This window comes from Echeneis naucrates, chromosome 5, assembly GCF_900963305.1.
Source record: "Echeneis naucrates chromosome 5, fEcheNa1.1, whole genome shotgun sequence".
Taxonomy (NCBI): domain Eukaryota; kingdom Metazoa; phylum Chordata; class Actinopteri; order Carangiformes; family Echeneidae; genus Echeneis; species Echeneis naucrates.
The window spans coordinates 4,995,148-5,017,018 of NC_042515.1; the positions used below are offsets into that span (position 1 = coordinate 4,995,148).

General features: G+C 42.9%; 1 protein-coding gene across 3 annotated transcripts in view; it reads right to left on the reverse strand.

Moving 5' to 3' along the window:
- ephb2b (eph receptor B2b) overlaps positions 1-21,871 on the reverse strand; it is a 112,954-nt gene that overhangs the window by 69,345 nt on the left and 21,738 nt on the right. The gene's annotated exons all lie outside the window — the stretch shown is intronic.

Consider the following 21,871-nt stretch of genomic DNA (forward strand, 5'->3'; position numbering starts at 1 on the left):
CGGTTAAGTCAGTTGCTGGTTCGTAGGCCAGCAGAAAATAAATCAGCAACAATCAATTATTTTTTTTTTTTTTTTTTGTTGTCGTTCTGAACCAATGTGAGTTTCCACCACTTGGCTAGTTCATAAACTTTTTTAGATTATTATAATAATGGTGATAATTAATAAACTTTATTCCTGCTACTGAAACCTACGCTGATACAACAAATGCATTTAAGTCCATAAGTTTGATAGTTATTAGTCAGACACTTCCTGGTCAGCAGAACTAAGCCATCACTCTGTGTGGGAAAACAACAGGCTGGAAAAGCAAATCTCTGCAGAATACAGGGGGGGCCACCCGACATGCCACAGAAAGAAACACCTCTGGTAATTGGGGTCAAAGACAATGTGCCTCTTGTCAGTCATGAGGTCATCGGTGGCACACACTGGGCCGGCCTGACCCAACTGTCCGTCACACGCTTACTGAACCCCTTGCCGTGTCACCTTCTTTCCCTCTCTTTCTGTACCCTCCGTGCCCGAGCCAACATGCTCCCTTATCCATCCCTGACAGGCCTAATGAATTTCTCCTGTTGATTGGGCATCCATCCCTCTGGTGTGCTGCAGTGTTGAGCTGCAGCAGATGGAGAGAGCATTCGTCAGGTTCAAGGCGTCAGCTGCAACCCCAAAATGCCACAGAGGGATTTAGAGACACCCCTCCTCCCCCCCCGCCTCCTTTTCGACAAACATGGCTACTAAGCCTAGCATAAGTCACAGCCAGCAAATGTAATACTGGTCTGATGAACAACTGTGCAGAGTCTTCATTTATATTGTTATATGTGCTGATTCAATTGGTGCTAATAGTGTTAGTTACTTACAAGCAGAGGCGGGGGGGAGAAATAAAGCAGAAACACTGAAATCAGATAGCATGTAAATGTTCTTCCTACAGGTAATGAGTGGGGGAAAATCAGACAGAATCTGCCGTCACATCTGACTGGATTTTACTCCACGCTTGCCACGTGCTCAGCGTGGCACCAGGTTGCAGGATATTTCTGAGACTTCCAGTTGTTTCATAACCCTGGATTTCCTCTGATTTATATTCCAGCGAAAGCCACAGCTTTTAATTAGCAGGCTCCACACGCATTGCTTTATTTCAAGGCCCTCTGCTGACTTTCTGCGTCTTGCCCATACTCAAGGCATAATACTAGATTTCACATCCTATTCAGTTATCTCAAAGCCCAAATCGTATAATTAGGCAGATGAGACTGCAATTGAGCAGCTATTGATAACCTTGTCTATGACTCAGAGCCGAGCAGCCTACATGGGTGTTAGGCAGTGAAATGGTAATTATCCCCCATAATGATAACGATAATTAGTGGAGGAGTACAGTGAGAATAATGAACCCCCTCGGTGGTGGTTTAGGGAGTGTTGTGGGGGGAGCAGGGAGCGAATTTCCCCAGGAATGTTAACACAGACTGGGTGACTCCCCACCCCTTCCCCAAGCCTCCTCTTTATCTCTGCCATCCTCCACCCGTTTTCTCTTCCTATCCACTACTTCTCACCTTGTTCTGTTCCCTCTCCCTTCCCCTCTCTTTAAGGCTCTGTTCTCATCCTGCTATCAGTGGCCTGCATGCTGGACAAGAAGTATCTCACCATGAAAGACTGATCACTTTCCCTCCTCCTGCTGTCTGCACTCCAGTCCTGGCAGCCACGTCAATTCATTACCTCCCGCGGGGCGGAGCAGCACATAGCTCACCACTGTCAGCCCCTGCGTCGTTCACAGTGTGAACCTCCGGCCGTGGAGGAGCACGGCTGCTCAGCAAGACCTGGTGGCTATTAATCAGGAGGAGGACAGGATGCAGAGTGTCTCGCCACAGGAATCACTTATTTTTGTTTTCTTCTTGTGGGCGCTTTTCTATGTTGTGAGCATCTGAATTAGGCCCGCTCATAGGACATAGGTATGTAGGGTCCTCGAAAAAAAAAAAAAAAAAAAAAAAAAAAAAAATGTCACAGTGTCCTTATGAGCTACCCCGCTCCCAACACCATCTGCTGTGTTCGTGGTTTGGTCACAATCAACTACGTGAAAGAAAAGATGCAGGCCTGAGGGGACCGTCAACAGATAGATCTCAGGAAGGCTGCCGTTCTTAAGGCAGCGGAAAGAGAGGAGTTATATTAACTAATGGCTGACTCAGCAGCGACTAAGGACTCGGACTCGGACCTCACAGGGGGGACATCAGTGCGGAAATGGCAAAAACAGATTCATTACACCTGGTAGTCCATACAAACAAAGCAGTTAATATAGGAAACCAGGTGAAATCCCTCTGTCAACCATATCAATTAAGGACGATTAATTCAAGTCAATCAATCTGCAGTTTTTCCAACTTAAAGAGTACCTGAAGGTGGAATTGTGCATGTGAAAGCGATTAGCCTTTAGTTATACAAGAAGCAATTTATTTGCATTTCCTCCCACTTTTTCCTAATTTTATGAACTGAACAACCTTCTTCCTGCTACAGTGATTGTCTCTCCACTCAGAGACAATCTTTATTTTTTTTGCATGATTTATTTGAGGTAAAAAAAAAAAGTTTTCTCACGCTCAGTCTAAAGCCTGATGCCAAATGCTCTGCAGCCCAGTCTGTAATGTAATGGATTTTCACCGTCAGCATGCGACACCCAGAAGGACATATGAAGTGCTGTGAGATCCGATGACAAATTGCAGTCTCTCAATTTCCCACTTACAACCATAAGTGTCTTTGCATTATTTGTGTGGCCATGGAGAGTGATGCATAAAAGAGTTCCCCAGTTTAACCACACTTTGGGAAAATGACCTCTGCTATGGCAGTCAAAGTCAGCAGCAGAGCGTCTCTGACTACACGTACGGAGAAACATTGCCAAATATGAAACAGTTAGAGGCAAAGCTTAACATGTTTCTTAATGCAATTACAGGCAATATGAACAATTTGACAGTAAATAATTAAACTCTGTCTCTTTTTTCCCCCTTTTCCCCTTTTCTAAACCTGATACCCTCAACAGTGGAAGGGGCTATGAATATAAAATGAGGCCTAGGAGTCTAAGAAAAGACTGCTAGGCTGAGAGTGCTTCCTCCACCACTTCCTGAGACTAAGGAGAGTTTAGTGCTGATGTAGGAGAGCTCTCAAGTGAGAGGCTGTCTGAAGTGAGAGGCTGGGGGAGATGGGCAGGGTGGTGGAGGAGGGGGAGTGCCTAGATACTACAACAACACTCTTCCTCTCTAAAAGGGGTCAATGCTGCATCTCAGCTTTCTAAAGAAAGTAGCAGCATTTTCAATCAAGGATCAGGAGGGGAGCTGCTCACAGAAAAGACAGTACAGCTCCGACGCCGACCAAGAAAATATACATCTCATACATACAAATACAAAGACATCAAACTCAAAGTTATCCACAAAGCTTTTGTGTTCCAGCACTAATAAATGAGAGCCAGAGAGGATACTGAAAACATCTCTCTGCAGCATTACCGTGCTGTGTATTCACACCATCCACTGTGTGTATAATGCATTCATTGGTTTACTGGCAGCTTCTGCTTTTGGTTATATTATTTCTTCTTCTTCTTTTTTTTTTTTTTTAAATCTGACAAGCTGTTTCTCAAACATTTGCAGCTGGCTTGCGTGGTGACTGACTGTTCCCTGCTCTGCCCAAAGGGCACGGAAATCAGGATTTGACAGATAGACGGCCAATTAGTTAAAGCCAACAGACAGATTTCTGCCGCATGAATGATGGATGGAAACTTTTTCTACTGCCATGAGTAATCCCTCCACTGAACCACACCTCCCAGCTGTATACACCTTTTCCCCCAGCAAGTGCAGTTTTCCCGTCCAACTGACATTTCCCCTACTTTCTATCACAAGCACCTACATGATGCTGTGTTCTGGGGCTTAATTGTATTGTTAATGTGTGTCTAGAGACATTTCTCCTTGGCTGTTTTTCTCTCACCATGGAAAACCCAATTTGACAAATTGCTTTGCAACTTATTGCATCACAGTTGAGGAAAGAAATCTGCATATAAATGACTTTGATGTGGTGGAGGTTCAAACCAGAACCAAAGAGAATATACTGATTTTCTAACAAAGTAACCTATATTTAGTGCTTGCAGCTTAATGGGGGTATCGTGAAGAAGCAATTGACCTCCAAAACAGCATGAAGCAGCTCGGAGGCACGACGTCCTTTTATCTTTTTTGCAAGCGGAACTGTTGCCTCTCCTGTTGATGGAACAAATCCCTCAATATTGAATTTAACGTCGACTTAAACCACATATGGTTATTACCGCTGCTTTGATAATGTCAGTTGGCAGGGTTAAAAAGCAAGTAAACATTTTTAGCCATAAAAGCCATGCTGTGTTCTCCTGAAGGGTGCATGCACATTCATTTACATTTCGCTTAACACCTGAAACCACAGTGTCTGATGGCAAATGTGGGAAGTTTGTGGTATGCACTGCATTTGCAGAGTAACAAGAGCAAGCTGTTCATTGTGTTAAAAACAGAACCCTATACTGTACAGTAGACCCAGCACGGAAATCTACCCAGATTAAGGGGGCAAACCAATGATATACCCCTGAGGGAGTCAGTGCAAGTGCAGAGATGTGATTCATAGCTTTAATGATGGACAGGACTACTGTATGGCCTGTTGGAAAGAATAACAGTCTGTTTCATGTAGAAGGAAGAAGTGGATGGAGCCCCTGGTCCAGAGCAGCTCAGCTCAACTTATCTGTCAGCACAAGCTGGACCCATTAAAGTACTATAGAGCACCCAGCCCTGTCACATAACAGTATATCCCTGTGTGTTAAATGAATTCTTAATCCCACTTTTACAATGAAACAGGGGCTTTGTGGACCATGTGGCAGTGGCCCAAACCCCAGAGATGCAGCTTTGTTTCATTTTCACGACTTCCAGGCAAACTGGCACACAGCTTTAGCTATCCAGGGAGCCATCCAGTGTGTCACTGGTGAGGCATCACTCTGTCAGCGAGATTTACGCAATGTGGAGGTTATTGTTGGGTCCTGAAAAGACAGGTTTTGAGTTGGGAAGATGATGTAGGTGTTTTCAGGGAAACTATGAGGGCTCAGAGTTCAGCCCCACCTCATCAACACCGCAGAGCGCCGTGTTTTCTGAGGCAAAGAGAGACGAGGAGGGGGAAGCTGCGTGGTTGACTTTGGCAGGGGATGGTGCTGTCTGACATATGGCACCCCGCACACAAATGTGAGCCTCAGAAAGTGGAGCACTCTCTGAGCAGTAACTGTTGACAGAGTGATACGGTATGGCGTTCCCAGGGGCCAAACGCAGGATGTACGACAGTAATCCCTACACAGCCAAACTGTGTTATCAGTCAGTGTAACTTAACTTGTCAGCAGGGCCAAGGGGCAATCGCCGAAAACAAACATAAGAGAAAGTAAATCTACCATTTGATGTATGACTGAAAGGTGTTCAGGTCTTCCGTTTGGACTGGAAGTGTATTATTAGATTTTTCCGATCTGATGTGAAAATTATAGATACTGGCTTGATAACAGTTATGCATGTTTTTATATAATTTTTTGATTCACAATTGCAGATATTTTCTGTCAGTGGTGGGAACGCTGGCATAGCTGACAGAGTGCTGCATTGTGAGTTTTTTTTTTTATTGCCTTAATGTTGCTGGGCTGTTAAAGTCCATTTATAATGTTTCTTTCAGAATGAGTCAGCCCCATTAGGATTTAGTTAGCATGAAGTTGGACTGGCCTCTTATAATTTCCTACCTATAAAAAAATCTTTATCTAAAAACTGATTTTGCAAAAGTCTTTCTGTCGCCGATTTGTAATGAGACAAAACAGTACCAAAGAACAGATTTCTGATCAGAGAGTTCTGCTGAAACAATAACTGCAAAACTTAATTCAGCCATCAGCAAACAGTGTTGTGTTTTCAAACATCCATTATTCCATACAAGACCGCCTGCCATTTTTTTCAGAAAATGTAACTGTCTTGTCTCACTACTAATTACAACATATGACTGCCATGTGAATCTTTTCGAAGTATAGCTTTTCTTTCCATGCATAAAGTCGTGTTTTTGCCATTAGCCACACCTGTAGATGTATCATTAGTATAGTTTCACTATTAAAGTGTAGTTAGCTCAGAGTGACACCATATTTCATAGCGGAGACACATCAGCCTGAGCAATAAATTGCGAGTAGGAACAGTCACCTGGCCAATCATACGCTGTGTGAAAGAAGCCTGGCTAATAACACAGGCAGCAGGATTTATAAGTATGCTTTCCATATTTCCCAAATCCCTGACAACCCACCGAGACCTGTTTAACAGATCAGTACATTTTAAATTTTGCAGTGGAAAATTCTGTAAAAGAGGGTCCCACATTTTTATAAGCAGCAGCTGAAGAGAAGAGAAATGTATGATTAAAAAAAAAAAAAAAAAAGAGGCGTGCAAGTGACATTCATCCATCCATCCAATCATTTTAAGTGCTCTGTGAGCAAATACCTGCAGCAAAGTTAGACAGGGGTGCACAAATCACTTTTCATCACAGTGACAGCTTTTCAGATGCCACTACTAATTGACTTGATAGAAATAATCATCACAACCCTCCCACGCTTTGCCTACAAGCCATTAGTTAAAAGGGGATGATTAAAAAATGTACATAGCTCATGTAAGAGCATGAAGGAATCCTTTATTTCACGGATGCGTGGTCCCTGGTTTCACATGAGGTATTTCATTCTCTCACTCGCTCTCATCTATCCTTTTTATTTCTTGGTGTCTCTCTGGTCCTTGATTAGGCCCGGTAATAACAGAGCTAGGGGCCTCCGTAGGAGCAGTACGACCATGATATGCTTGTATTAGTCCAGAAGACAAGATGTTCCCCCCCAGCTTTAAATCACACTAAACTGGAATTGTGAGAGCAAAGGGACCCATTTCCCTGCTTAATTTGTCCTACATGAGAGGATGTCTGTGGTGGTTTGGGGAGCAGCGATCTCCGTGCCAACGGCTTTGATTGGCAGCTTTGGCAAACTGCGGGCTAGCAGAGGAGGTGGTTGACACCACATTTGCCTTTAGCCAGCACCTTTGGTTTGACAGTGTTCACAAGTATGCATGCACTCATTAGTCCGTCTGTGCAAGTTTGTGCAAAAGATAGTCATCTCTTTTTATTGCAATAGTCTGTCTTTGCCTGACTGATTCACCCACCATGTGAGATCTGCATCATCCCACGGAAAGTGTGCCAAGACGAGTCATTAAAGTGTGATAAACAAATCCGTTTATGACCTGTTCTACATCTCTTTAAAGAGCCTTTATTCTGCCTTTAAAATCTGCTGTAAAGACCTTATCACCTAAAGTTTGGTAACAGGGTTGGACTGATGACCTGCAAGAAGTGCTGCTTGATGTTTGAGCCTACGACCTCTCACTGCTCACTGGGAGAAAAATGCAACGCTATCAAGTATGTTTGTCAATGTGGTTTTAATATTTTCCAAGAATAACCAGAAATATTTTGACTGGAGATATTCACCACCAAAAATGTTCGTACCACAAATATACAGGGTTTTTTTTTTGGTTATCCAGGCTCTGCTAAATGGTGAACTATGAATGCAGACAGATTTTACTGAAACATGCAACAGGCGGTTTTCATAGAGACATTCATGGAGCCCACTATGTGAAGACAAATCACTGATCCAGTAAACGACATAAGTTGGACTCTAATGGAGAAACATTCAAAGGGAAGGAAACAGCGTCGTGCGGCAGCCTGCAAATGTCTGTCTGACCAAGGACTCGCAGAATGGAAATGACAAGATGACAAGCTCTTTCCATTTTCCTTATGTCAATTACAGGGAGATATTTCCTTTCCATTACAAATTCAATATCTGCAAAAAGTAGTAGTGCTGTGTAATCAAATCAAAGAAAACCAACAAGCTCTGAAGAAAAATGAATAAACACAAAACAAGATACTTAATCAGTCATGTTCTTTTCTTGTCAAAAAGACAAAAGATAAGAGGCAATATAATTCAGCATGAACCACAATGACAACTATGATATCAAACCATTACGCTGGGAGACCATTGTTTGACATTTGACAAACTTCGCAAAATTAAACAGTGAAAAGCTCTTTCTTACTCTTACTCTATTTGAACCACACTTCTACATTTAGTGCCATTAAGCCCATGAAAGCTTGGATTTCAGTTGCTCTGCTCAAAACATATCAATGTTCCTCACAGAGTTTCCAACACCCCCACTGCTACAAATGACAACTGAAGACCGCAGCATGGGCTTGACAAATTAGTTTTGCATGTCATCATATATCAAACTAATCTGTCTGAAAAAATGCCCTACACATCAAGCCCTCTTATTCTTCCTCCTCAGGTTTGGTTTCTGGGTCAAGTGCTAAGGGAGGGAGTGACAAGATCCTTAGACGTGTTCAATGATAAATGTGACTCATCTGGTGCTGTAAATGTTTCACGACATCAAAATCCGCAATCACGGAATCACAAAATTAGACATTAAAAAGGGAATTATAAACACGGAACTGACTGACAGTTTACATAAAAGTTTTGTTTGGTTTTTTTTTTTCAGAATAAAGAGGAATGTTATCTGTCAGGAAAATCCTCCAAGGGGGTCACTAATTATGCACGCCCCCCCATTCCCCATAAACAAATTAATGTAAACATGTCGAAGCGGCCGTCTGAGCGTTAAGTCAAATGAGAGTCACTCACTGAGCTTAATACAAAGAGGTTGACTATCATGCGCTTCAATGGAGATATCAGTAATCGATGGATAACCTTGTGGGTTGTGGGACGTATGTTTCATTGTTTCTGTGTTATGTTTTTGCTTAAATGTGTGGAAGCATTACAGTTTTCAGTTATAACTGAAGAAACACTGTCTCTAGGTTAAATTTCCATAAAATGCTAAAAACTTAATTTTCAAAAATTAAAAACCGGAAAAAAGCAAAGAATATGGGAAAAAAGTAAAACTGACTTTATAGGGCTCTGCTTGTGTGGTTGATTATTCTACTTCTACGGCACTCCTTGTTGGACAAACACACTCTTTCCTCGTTCTGAAGTCTTGCAGACTCAGTGGTGGCTGTGGGGGTGGGGCCACAGGCCCTATCTGAAATCTAATTGGGCCCCTCAAGTGCCCCTGCCCTGTCACTCAATCTGTCATTTTGTTCGAGACTGACAGATTATAGGTGGATGCAATTCCATGTCCAACCATTGGTGGCAGCAGTGGACCAAATAGGCACCGGCAATAAAAGTGACAGAAGAAAAGTATCATTTGAATGAACACAACAATTTAAATGAAAAATACAGATGGAGGTTGATGAGCTACCAGTTTTCTGCTGTTTAAAGTAAGCAGCACGGTGGAGTAGTGGTTAGTGCTGTTGCCCCACAATAATAAAGTTGTGGGTTCGATTGCTGCCCTGGGCAGCTGAACATGTTTAAGTTAATTGATGACTTGATGTCACCAATGTATGTGGTAGGGCAAGGAAAAGCAGACCTCTGAGACAAGAATAGAGAATGGGAAAAATTAAAACTGAATTTGGGGAAAAAATAAAACGGGCTCTAAGAGTGATTGTCTCTTTGCTGAACAGCCGTGAGTGTTTGTCTCAGGACTAAGTTACAATTACAAGCAAACCGACATCACCAGCCTTCAGAAAACTCAAGCTGTGATAACAATATACAACTGTCTCTCTGATGCAGTCAGAAAACACAGAGCTAAGTTTTAATTTCATTTGATCGGGAACATTGCGTTGGATAACTGCTGTGCTGGTGGCTGCTGAATGAACAAAGACCAACAGCTTGATGACCTTGCTCACTGCACACCAGACAGTATTTCACATAATCACACTCGTGCTCTGACACATCCCTATTCCTACACACCTATGTGTATTGGCAGGCCATGATGGGGTGATGCATTATTAACTGTGGGACTGTATGGGTGTGAGTGTTACCTGACAAAGCTCAGTGTACCTAGTTCCCTAAGGGGTATTAATGCATTACAATCACAAGACTTTTCCCAGGAAAGACAATAAGAAATACAATATTGCATTTACTCGTGACTTCATCTTGATCCAGCACTTAAATGGCTGAATAATAACAGAGAGTGAAAAAGTTGTTTTGTCTGGTGTCATTGCCATCACCACCACAAACAAAAGATTTAAATCATTTACTGCTTTCCTTGTCAACATCTAAGTGGATTGTTTTGAAGATTAGTACAGGACTGTTACGCACACAGCTAAAATTGAAAGTTGGAATGCCGCTTGAAAGTATTCCACATGTTGGAGCGCATCTGCAGCATGAACTGTCAGCAGTGGTTCTCATCGTTTTCAGCAGTACTGTCATGGTGAACGCGAAGCAAAACAACCCCGGAGTGCATTCTTTTTCGATTCAGCCGGCAGCGCAGTGGTAATGATTGGCAGTGCCTCCACGAAATAAATCAAATCAGCCAGTCAACCATGGCTGCCTATAAACCCCCCCAACCACAAACACACACACACAAACTCATGGCCAGTTTTCTCCTCTGTGTTCAGGTATGACACTTCCTGCTTATTTGTCGCGCAGAGGAATTTGAACGGTGCTATTGATGTGTGAAAGCATCACAGGGTCAACGTAGGGGAGCTGATCTCTTGCCAGTCAATGCAGCCTGTCTGCCAAGAAAGTCATCAGATATCAGAGTAGTTTTTCTGTCTGGGCAGATATCACAGCTTCTAACCCTCCTCTTCCCACAACACACACACACAAACACACAGCCTATCCACCCCCCCCCAGACCTTGTGCTACTTCATCAATGGCACGGTGTACTTAGCCAGCCTTACTTTCTCACTTCTCCATCGCCTGATGTTAGGGGCCGAATAATACTTAAGACAAGAGGCATTAAATTATGTATGCACATTAAAAAGTGATGAGGTAGGCACAGAAGAGGGAAGATGCTCTATGCGGTTGGGTTGCAGTGAGATAGCATTGTTACGGATGATATGGTGTTATCGTCTGAAGAGAGGGAGGCTAGATGTAAGGCTGTAATAATGTGTATTTATGGGTATCTTTACCTGTGTTTTATGATGCCTGCCGACATGTGGGCATGGTAAAAAAAAAAAAAAAAAAAAAAAAGGAGTAATGATTTATTTGCAGCTAACAGTAAAACATAGATGCCGTGTCTCACTCCTCTTTTCCTAATTTATCGCCTCCTCTCTTCTCCAGCCTTCCAGATTTTTCTTCCTTTTCTCCATGCCTCTCTTTACTAGCCCCCACCCCCCCCCCACCACTACCACCACCTTCATCCCACTCAAGCTCATACATTTCCTTCCTGCCACCGCTTGACATTGCTTTCTTCCATCAACAAGACGACCCGTTTTCAGCTCCCGTCCCCTCCATCCTCTGACCCGAGGAGGAGGCGAGTGTACCTCTTAACAGCCGTGACTGTTTAACTATCACCACCGCTGTCTGTCCCCACCCTGCCATTCCTGATGGGGACCACACATATCACAGCAGCACTAGGTGAGGGGGTGGGAGGGTGGGGGTCACATGGGAAGTAAGGCACATTGGTGGATTCCAGGCCTGTGTGCTGGCTCCTCTCTCTCTCTGGCTTTGGAAGAATTACGGTGGGGTCACGACCCCCTGGAGGTCTATAAAGCAGGGAATGGGAGGCATCGGAAGCCAGTACCTCCACCATATGCCTGGCTGCTGCACTGCTGGGACCATTACGGCATCCAATCACACTAGACAGAGTACAACAACAGGCTTCAGAATAACCCAAATATCACTTACAGTACAGGCACCCCTAAAGCCCCTGCAATCAAAATCCTCTTAATCACCAACTGCACGGCACAATGGAAATTGTGTTGGCCAACCATTAAGGCACCTTAAGGACCCTGTGTTAGTCAAACTAACATACTCCAAAAGATATTGGATACCAGTGAAGCACAAACAGACAGCTAATGGTTTCATGGTGGTCAAGTGAGAATGAGTGGAAGACAGAAACCAAATGAGAGTAGGAGCAGAAAAATGAGAGGGAGTGAAAAGATAGAGGAGTGTTAAAGAAAACAGGACAGCAGAGTCTCGCTCTGTTTATTCGAGGGAGAAAAAAAAAGGCAGCAGACTAATTTCCATGACCTGTGTATGTCTCTGCAGCCCCAAAGGCTGCACCCTTCCTCTCAAATCAGGGCTAGCCAAAGAAAATTAAATTGTTCAAAGTGCATTTAAAAGAAATTTAAAGTCTCCAAGCTCAAAATGAGGTCATTTACCTTTTTTTTTTTAACAGACCGAGTTAAATTACTGAGTGCACAAGAACATGCTGACACATTTTATGAAACATCTTAAATTATAATAATTAACTTGAGCACTTGTTTAGCAAACCCATAATACCTTTACAAGCAGAGCCATCAATATTTTATGGATCGGGCAGCAAAATTGTTCTGAGTCTTTAAGGATGTGTCATCTACACACAAATCTAGGGAGAAACATCCACTTGTTTGGGGTCAGGGGCAGTAATCAAAGGAGTGGTAATGGAGTTCAGCGTGTTTCTCAAGACTGCTTTAGTATTTTCTTAATGTGAGGTCAATGGGAACAAAGGAATAGTATTAGACGTTGGAAGAAAAGTGGATGACAGGAACAATAAAAACTGATGAGTTCTTGGCTCATTGTTTGCTTTTAAAATCAAAATGTAATCTTGCACAACAAAGGCCAGTTCTGACTTAACTCAAGTTTCTTGGCTTTTCAAGTTTGGATTTTCCCCTAATAGGATGCTGCCCTTTGCAGTGAGACACACTGGTTGCCTTGGACTAGCTGTCAAGCGGCATTATGTCGGGAAGAGGAAGGTGTAGACCAGACTTGGCCCTTCTCCTGTTAACTCAGATAAATGTTTGCCATACAACCTGCAAGGTAAACAAACTGTGTCTGGCTCAAGTTAAGTCCAGATATGTTTTGTGTTTTTCTGTGGAATGCCGAGTTCTCCTTTGTTCTGAAGCAGCGAGCCCTTGCTCTGTTTGTTTTGAAGCCATTACAGCCACTTAGCCTGACAGAGCACTTTGTTTCCCTTATCTCCAGAACAGCTAAAACGCATAAGTGTTTTCAGCGTCTGTTCGACCTTGGGTTTAACTCCTATCACTGTGTTTACTCGTGACACAGATCAAAGACGGATTGCTTTCAGGCGAGCTGCCGTAAAGAGAATGGCAAAATTCTGGCTGTAAGTGACTTTATGGTTTCATTCCAATGGGGACAAATAGACAAAAAGGCATATTTCAGCACTGAGGGGCCTCGTCTGACAGGTGAGCGCAGGAGGAAGACATCCAAACAGAGCTGGAGGAAAGTAACAGCAGCAGATAGCGCTGCCCAGGAGAGGGAGGGAAGGAGGGGAGTATTAGTCTGTTTGAGTTATTTGCCTGGCGTGGATCAAAATCAAAGAAGACTCTCGGCCGCAGCTGCTTGCTGCTATGGCAACTGGTCAGCGAGCGCTGAGGTGTGATGGGCAGCATGTCACTAAAGGGGTATAATGACTTCATTCCCCCCAAGTCAAGATAAAGCGGTGCTGTAGTGGCAAGGAGGAAGCTGGTTATCAAAGGACATAAGCATCCAGTGCTGTTTCAAAGTCCAGGTAGAAAAGTCTCTGAAATGCTGCAGAAAAGTTAGATTTTCTTTCTGGCAAAAAAAAACAAAAAACATCTGTGCTGCATTGTAGTCAACTGCAAAAGCTAAATCTGAGAGGTTGTCCCACCTGGTTTTGTTTTGGCCGTAGTGTTGAAAACAGTCAAATGTCATTCAGCTCAAAAAACAAAAAACACTGGTTCGATTATTTTCCTTAAACTCAGACAGTTTATTAAACTTCATCTGATTAACTTAGTTTTGCTCGTGGTCATCAGAACCTAATTGTATGTGAAAGCACCTCGCTTCATCATGTTATTCCATTACAGTTTCGCTCAAAGACATGCATTCTCATTGTTAAGAGAGGACCACACATTTCTGCCAGGAGCCACAGCCTTGGCAGATAAAAGGGGAATGTGCAGAAAATCATTACTATGGCCTTTGAAAGTCTACTTCTACTCAGGTTGCTGGTGCCTCCATGCTATGAAATGTGTGTCCATCTATTCAGTGAACATCACATGTATGCAAGCATGCGTGCGTGTTACTCAGCTTCACTGGCTAAGTCCGTTGGAAACCTAATAATCAGAGGAGCAGATGCTGATCATGATCACAAAGCTTCAACACGAAACAGAAATATTATCTGCTAATAACCGCGTTTGATCATTTGGGTGCAGAGACAGTTTCTTTATGGATCTGGAGTTGAGTTTTAAATGCCTTTAGTGTGAGAGAGAGCAGCAGGCAGGATGTGTGTGCGTCCCCATGTCTTTTCATTTGGAGAACTTTTTTTTTTTTTTTTTTACTGGGACCTCACAAAGCTGCCTGATAGAAAGGCATCAACAGGTGGCAGAGAGGAACACTGAAGACAGGCACAAAAGTGAAACAATAATGCTGCCAGGAGAGTCTTAAAAATCGAAAGAAAGAGTGCAGACATGGGAACTGAGACAAGGAAAATGTGATGAACAGACAGATAGATAGATAGAGTGAAGGACTGAGCCAGCTGAAGGACAGAGGGACTGATTCACAGGCGTGGTAAGCGGTTGGCATGCTAATCAACCCTGGATGTGGTTGTGAGCAGGGTGAGAAGCGGGTGCATGGAGGGCCTTCACACGCAGTCATTTGCCAGCATTCAGCTTCCATCAATATCAGGACCGATTAATGAGGAACTAGAGGGGAGAACTGGGTGAGGGCAGGGAAGACTGGAGGGACGGGGAGGGGCGAGGGGGGGCAATGGCCAGGTGTCGGAGGAGGCACAGAATGGGAATAAAGAGGGCGCGGGCAGTGATCCGCGAGGAATTCCAGCCGAGCGGCAACAAGAGTGGTGGGGGGTGGCTGCTAGTTGTGTACTGCAAAAAAAAAAAAGGTCATTAAAAAGCTGCACTTTGTGCCATTTTATTTCCTTTCTTAACTCTTATCTTATCAACTTGAATGTTAAAATAACATTCTGACTAAATGTAAGCACACGGAGCCATAATTGAGGATTTGTCATTTTTAATTTTATATTTTGTTACTTGTCCTCCATCTTTTTAACTGCAGTGACTGAGCCATGGTTTGGTAAAAGCCATCAGAGGCTGGCTGGGTTGGTCAAAGTACTGTACTATTACATCATGTTACATCATGTTACATGATAGCTGGGGATTGAAGCTGAAATTTTGGAGGACCATGAACCTTTGAAATTGCCAGGTGCAGTTTTAACAGGTCAATCAATCAAGCGCTTTCACATATTTCTGCTGAAGAAAAACAAAATGTATTTTTTTAATGAAAGGTTTCATTTAAAACAATTAATGCAGTATACAGAACTCTCTTCTTCTGACTAAGATATGTGATTCAAGCAAACACCTGGATGAAGCCACGTCACCATAAATATAAGAGCAGGCCTAATTTATGCCTGATGATGAATTTAGTATTTGTTGTCCAGTGTAGAAGATAGAAAGACATACAGAAGATAAAAGAAGGGGAAGTACGGCTTAATGTGTGTGTGTGTGCCTGTGTGAGGCCCTTTCATGTTTTGGGAAAGAGGTTTAAAGGCTAAAATCATGTTTCGACCTTGAATGGCGCTCCTCCCCCGGAAGAAAAGGTCCCGGTATGGATGACAAAGGGTCGTGTTCTTTTAGGCATCTGCAAGACCACGACTGTGTTTTATTGTCGGTCACGCCTGTTGTGCATGTGGGTGGCCGTGCATTGGAAGTGTATACCTCGAAGTTATGGACGGAGTGTGTATACGTGTTTACACATATAGGTGTACGCACGAATGAGCGTGTGTGCATATAGGGTTAGCCTGTGTGTTGAGATGTTGCTTTGTGTGTATGTGTGTGCGTGTGCTCCTGACTAGACTTGCATGTGTGTGTTGGCACAACAGTGAGGAATTAGCACAAAGTGATTTAGCATGTGTGTTTACGTGTGTGTATGTGAAAGAGAGAGAGAGAACTGTGGGCCAAGTAGAGCAAGGATTTCAGAGGGGCACCACAAAGAGTTAGGAGGGCTTTTGGGGGGGGCGGGGGGGGGGGGGACCCAGAGTCCCCTTTTCTTCGCTCACAACTCGCCAGGTCACGTGACCACTGGTTCTCACAGGGGCACTGGGCAGTCGGAAACCAGAGGGCAGCATGTTAGGGCCGCATGCCTGTTTAATTGTTTGTGCAGGGTGCCTCACTGTGAATGCAGTCGAATCAATCCTGAAACATCAGCATCAAGCCACAAGCACAAACCAGCCTGGACGAGGCCGGACAGAGGCTGCAATGTGCCGGCTTGACTCTGGGAACTGACTCAACAGGGGCGGAGAGTATTTCCTGCTCATATATCTGTCTGTATGCCTGCTCTGTCACTGGCTCTTCATTTGTCAGTATCCGTTGTCTCCTTCTCATGGCAGATGGAGTAAAGAAAATATGTCTACCTCGTCACCTCTTCATCTTTGTCAACACTAACCCTGCACTGGCTCAGAGCAGGTTGAAAAATACAAGAACACAAAATGCTCATTTGATATCTTTCAGTAATGTCTCTGGTCTGTTGCCCAGCACTCGCATTCCTTCCTTGACAAAGTGTAAGAAAGAAAGAGTAGCATATCAAGACACGCTGGGGGGCATAACAATTTTGACAGGTTATTGAAGGTAAATGTTAACTAAGCAGATAGACTGGGAAAACACTTTGATTTAAAAGCCACCAGCCTCGGGGGCAGTGGTGGAAGTGAGGCGTCCACTCTTGAGAGTTCATTAGTCCCCTGGAACTGGTGAATCATCACTTCGCTCTATCGGGGAATGAGATGATTTTTGTTCGGGAATAATGTCAGTCATTCCTTTAGCCACACTGCCATCAGGAAGCCGAACCAGAGATACATCAATTTAAAGACCACATCGTTGACCAAACTAATGTTCGGCATGTCTTTCACCATGTTCAATAATCCACAAAATCATTTGAAACCTTTACTGTGGAGACACACTCCACCAGCCAAACCAATGGCAGCAAAGTCTTTCATATTTGCTACGTACCACAAGTTAAAGATGTCTTAGGTCGGTCCAGAGTCCCCGACGCTGGCTTCCAAATCCTCCGGAGAGTTTGCCAGCTCTTGCTGGTGGTTATGGCAAGGTCAGCTTTAACTGTCGGCTAAATTAGACCAATAGGGGGATTCTGGCACACCTCTTTTAGAAGTAAATGCCGCCGCAGCTGTGAGAAAACCGCAAGACACAAAGGTCGCCTTGATTTCCAGACAGCTCCACAATTCCCAGAGGCGGGGACTGGGCCTGGTGAGGACAAGTGTCGGGAGGATGTGGGAGCAAGAGAACCGACTGACAAGTCCTCTGTAGCACCGGGCGCATCTCCCTCTCCCCAGTGACCTGGGACAGTGCTAGGACCTTCGCTGAAAAACCAACCAAATCCACCACATTCAGATGAGGGCGAAAAGGTTAATTGAACCTCTGTGCTGTGCCTTCCTCTGTGTAATTTACTGTGATTAATGCATAGAGGTTACTGTCAGACTCATTTACTAATTGTCCAAAGTAGTTCGTAATTAACCACATCTGCAAAAATGTGTCTGGGACTGTACAAGCCCTACAGAACCTGAGGGCTGGGTCTGGGCAGCTATGTGCCACATGGTCAAAATAAAGCTATTACAAAAACATCAGCTCTCTTCAAACAATGTCAGCCTGACTGAATACACTAATGCACCAAATCTGTCTCTTTTAAATGTAATTCTTTGGAAGTTTTTTTTTTTTTAAGAACAAATATTCCCTTGCAGCAGCAGGAATCTAGGTTGCACGATATGAGGAAGACTTCAGAGAATTAACACCTCAACACTGCAGGGGCAAGTTTCCTCCTGAAACGACTTCCTGGTCTGACACGCGAAACTTTTCATCAAGAGAAAAACTGAAGTCAAAGAGATCACAGTGTACTCGCCTATAATGCCTTCCCGACTAACAATGTGATATCCTTGGTAAACTTCTCAAGTTATATGTTTTTTTTTTTTCTCGCACTGTCAAACTCAGCCCGTCTGGCTCTGTTCTCTGCGTCAATTATTTTTGGAGATCCTTTTTAGCCAGACTGTCAGACAGCTTGTGTATGCAAAGCATGCAGCTCTGTAAAGTGAGAGTGTCACATAGGTAGCTAAAACTCTTGTTTCATACTTGTGTGAAAATGGTAGTTATTTGAATACTTAAAAAATTACAGGAAAGAGTCATCTTTCTGGATTGCTTTCTTTGCTGCAAAAAAAAAAAACAAAACAAAACACCAGAACACACATTTTCACATTACACATTACAGATATAATATAATAGCCTATAAGCTTCAGCTCTTGAGAAGCTTTAAATTTAATGGAGCTGTCTTTTTTTTTGGATGATGATATGGATGGCCAAATTCCCTTGACAATGTGCTGCCACAGCTTATCTCTGGGGGAGAGTGTGTGTTTGCATTAATTTCCCTGTGTATTCTCCCCGCTGGGGTGTGTGCCCGCATACGTTGAGCGCATTCTAGCGGCCCAGTGCTGCGACCTCGTGTCCCCACTGTTTGTGACTGTGTGTGTACTCAGCGCTCAGGGTGCCTGGCCTATTCTCTTGCTCTTTCGTGATAATGGGTGTATATACATTTTAATCTTGGATTACTTGTCCGACTCAGAGGAGGGCTTTCTGTCAGCCTGGTGCACACAGATAGCCATTACAATGCCCCGAGGCTGAGTAACAAAACCCTGACTATATAATTTCTCCCATTGTTGCACAGTTAACTTAAGGCATCAGCGATTGCATGAAGATGTAAAAAAATAAATAAATCTAGGGAGAGCATCAGATTTATTCCACTCTCTCCGTGACTAAAAGGTTGCAGAAAATAATATTTTTCATTTAAAGTTGTCTCTTTCACTGGGAAGGACAATGAATGTTCTCATTGCCTCAAACCTTCAAACCCGAAATTGTGATGAATACACAAATTGACAAAGATTACATTTACATCAATTAAAAACCACTTTCACCCTCAAGCTTTAATAAGATTTCCAATGTCATGCTTAAACAACAGTCTATATTTTCTAAGGGCATCATTTCAAACTAATTACAGCAAAGTCAAACTTGCCCTCCATTAATTGTTATTTATGAGGGTGAATTCGTTTCCACAAAGTTGTGGGCTACTTCAGAATGTACACTGACCTTGGCAGCAGGACACAACACAGTAATGCATTCACACCTTTGGCAGATTTTATGCAAACGAACCTCGAACTGAATATTTGATCAGGTTTTTCCCTCACCAAGGTCACATGGTTGGAGGTTTTCCCAGCGACTCCTTAATTCTGAATTCTTAGCAGACATTCCTGTTACGCTGTATGGCCATGCAAGATTGAATCTACGCCATGATGTAGCCAAGGGTATGATATGAGATTTTAAATGCTCAGACCACTCAAAAAGTCTGAAACTGTAGGCTGCTTTCCATGTTCATGGTTGTCACTGACAACAAGCCCGGTTGAATGAAAGTGCAAATGTGGTCAGCTCCTCGGGGAGTACAGAGTGGAATGAGGGATTGTGGGTTGTAATTAATTTACTGCAAGATTACACTGGATAATGCCCGTAACATTACAAAATTAGGCTGACGGTGGTCTTGGTGTTGATGGTATCAGGCACATGTCAATACACAGAACAATGCACATTTGTGTGTTTGTATATTTGTGGAGGCTATTATGGCCCTTGAGACATCCCTAAGTGGGAAATGCTGTTTAATTATACACAAGCAGATGTACAAACGGGCAAATGGCCTGCATAACTCACTGAAACAAAACAGCTTGAGCCTGATGATGGAGATTTGAGGGAATGCAAGTCTTGCGCTTGAAATGAGAAATGGACAATTAGGAGACTGCGCTACACCAGCATCAAAATAAGGCTCATTAAGATTGTTTGTTCATTTATTTATTTATTTTATGACAAAAGAGTCAAGTACATTGCCTCCAGTACTTTGCATCACCTCAGAATATCTTGGCGTTGGCATTACAGTACTGAGAATGAAGAGACAGGAAATGATACATTTTACATACGAGGAAGGCGATTAAATATCTTCTCAAGCTAAGAAAAGATCAAAATGTTTATTAAAAGGAGCGTCTGACGTCTAAAGTAATACAATTATGATTTGGGCTTATCTACGTAAAATCATCATCTTATATCAGATTACTGCAGACATTATTAAATTCACCAGCTGAAGGAATCTTCTTATGCTGCTTTGATGCTTGAGCCACTGTACACTGAACAGCGGATCAAAGATGCTTCAGAATTAAATATTTTCCCATTTATCTTCCCCAATTCAAAATCCATTTGCTTTTACCTCTGAAAGTTTGCAGCTGAGCATAGACAGAAAAACCAGGCTTGCTATAATTACAGCAGTTTTAACTTTTTATTCCTTTTTAAGTACAATGAAGCGGAAGCAGGCTCTAAAGGATTCCTCCTTCACGAAGGTTCGCACATGGCTTGTGTGCAGCCTATCCCCGCTGCTTGAACGTGGACAAAATGTTTTCAAGAGGAGCCCTCTGGAAAACTTGAAAGCATCCCTACATTCTGTCCTTTCTCTTGCTCCTTCCCTCTCCCTCTTTTGATTTGCACTCACACAAAGGCAGTCAAAATGCAAAAATGCTTGACCATTCCACAGGCATTCTCGCTCTGTATAAACTTCTTGGTTGCCCCTTTGTCTGACTAATACCTTCATGTCTTTCAGGCTCACCCCCCACCCCAGCCCCCCACTCAGCCCTAACCCCAAATCGCCATCCCAGACAAGCCTTCATCCTCATTATACACAGCTTCCACTCTAGTTCCCAAGATTAGGCAAATGAGCTCCCAAGTGCAGTCTATAGACAGGACTGGACCCCAGTCCCTTTTCAGAAATCAATCCTGACATTCAAGAAAAAAATAAATAAGTCATGTTTCAGCACTTTTTTCCATTTCTTATACAATCTTAAACTGTAGCTTGACAATACATGAGCCACAAGTGTCTATTATCGTTTTTAGTTTTTTTTTTTTACCCCTTTTATATTTCAAATTCACAATGATTCATTCAGAATGAGCATTCCTATCAATAACAATAGGACATTCTTGAGTGGGGCAAATCTCCTCACAGGGCACCAAATGAACCCTCTTGAACAAACCACATCACATGTAACGCAAACAGAATTCAGTATCAGCTGAATCACTTCCTCATACTGGAAAAAAACAGCATGCAGTAACACATTACTGCTCACTTATTCGTGATATTACTGTAAGAAAAACAGCAGTTGTTTACAGGAAGATTACACACACAGACAGAAGATTTCTTTTTTTTTTTGCTCCCCCACGCTGTTGACCTATTAACAAGTCTATGAAGAAGGCTGTACTTAAAGTCAGTGTGGCTCATGCATAAAATTGTCTGAAACATTAGCGGGCCAAAATTACCATGGATCATAATAAAGTGGGCACTTGGATCAAGCTTAAGTGGCCCCTCTCTTTTCCTGCCACCATCTGTACCTGTGTATATGTACCCATGCACTTAAATGCTGGTTCTAATCCTCTCAGGATACGTTTTCTTACAATACCAATAGAACAGTGTAAAAAAAATTCAGTCAAACTAGTAGATGGAAGGTCATCATCCAATGGCTGCCAGCAGCAGTCAAAAGAAAGAAATATAGATGATATGACTGACCATATTGTGAATTTTGAGTTCATTTACAGTTGTAAGCATACCATTTTCAATTTACCTCCCGAGCACAATAAATGCATTTGACAGCAACAGTACAATATTTCCTTATCAGATAATGAAATCTCATTTTCGGGAGTCCTGTATCCAAGCTTGGACCATGTCCCAGTTATGTATAATTTCCATCAAACATCTACACAACACAGTTAGAGG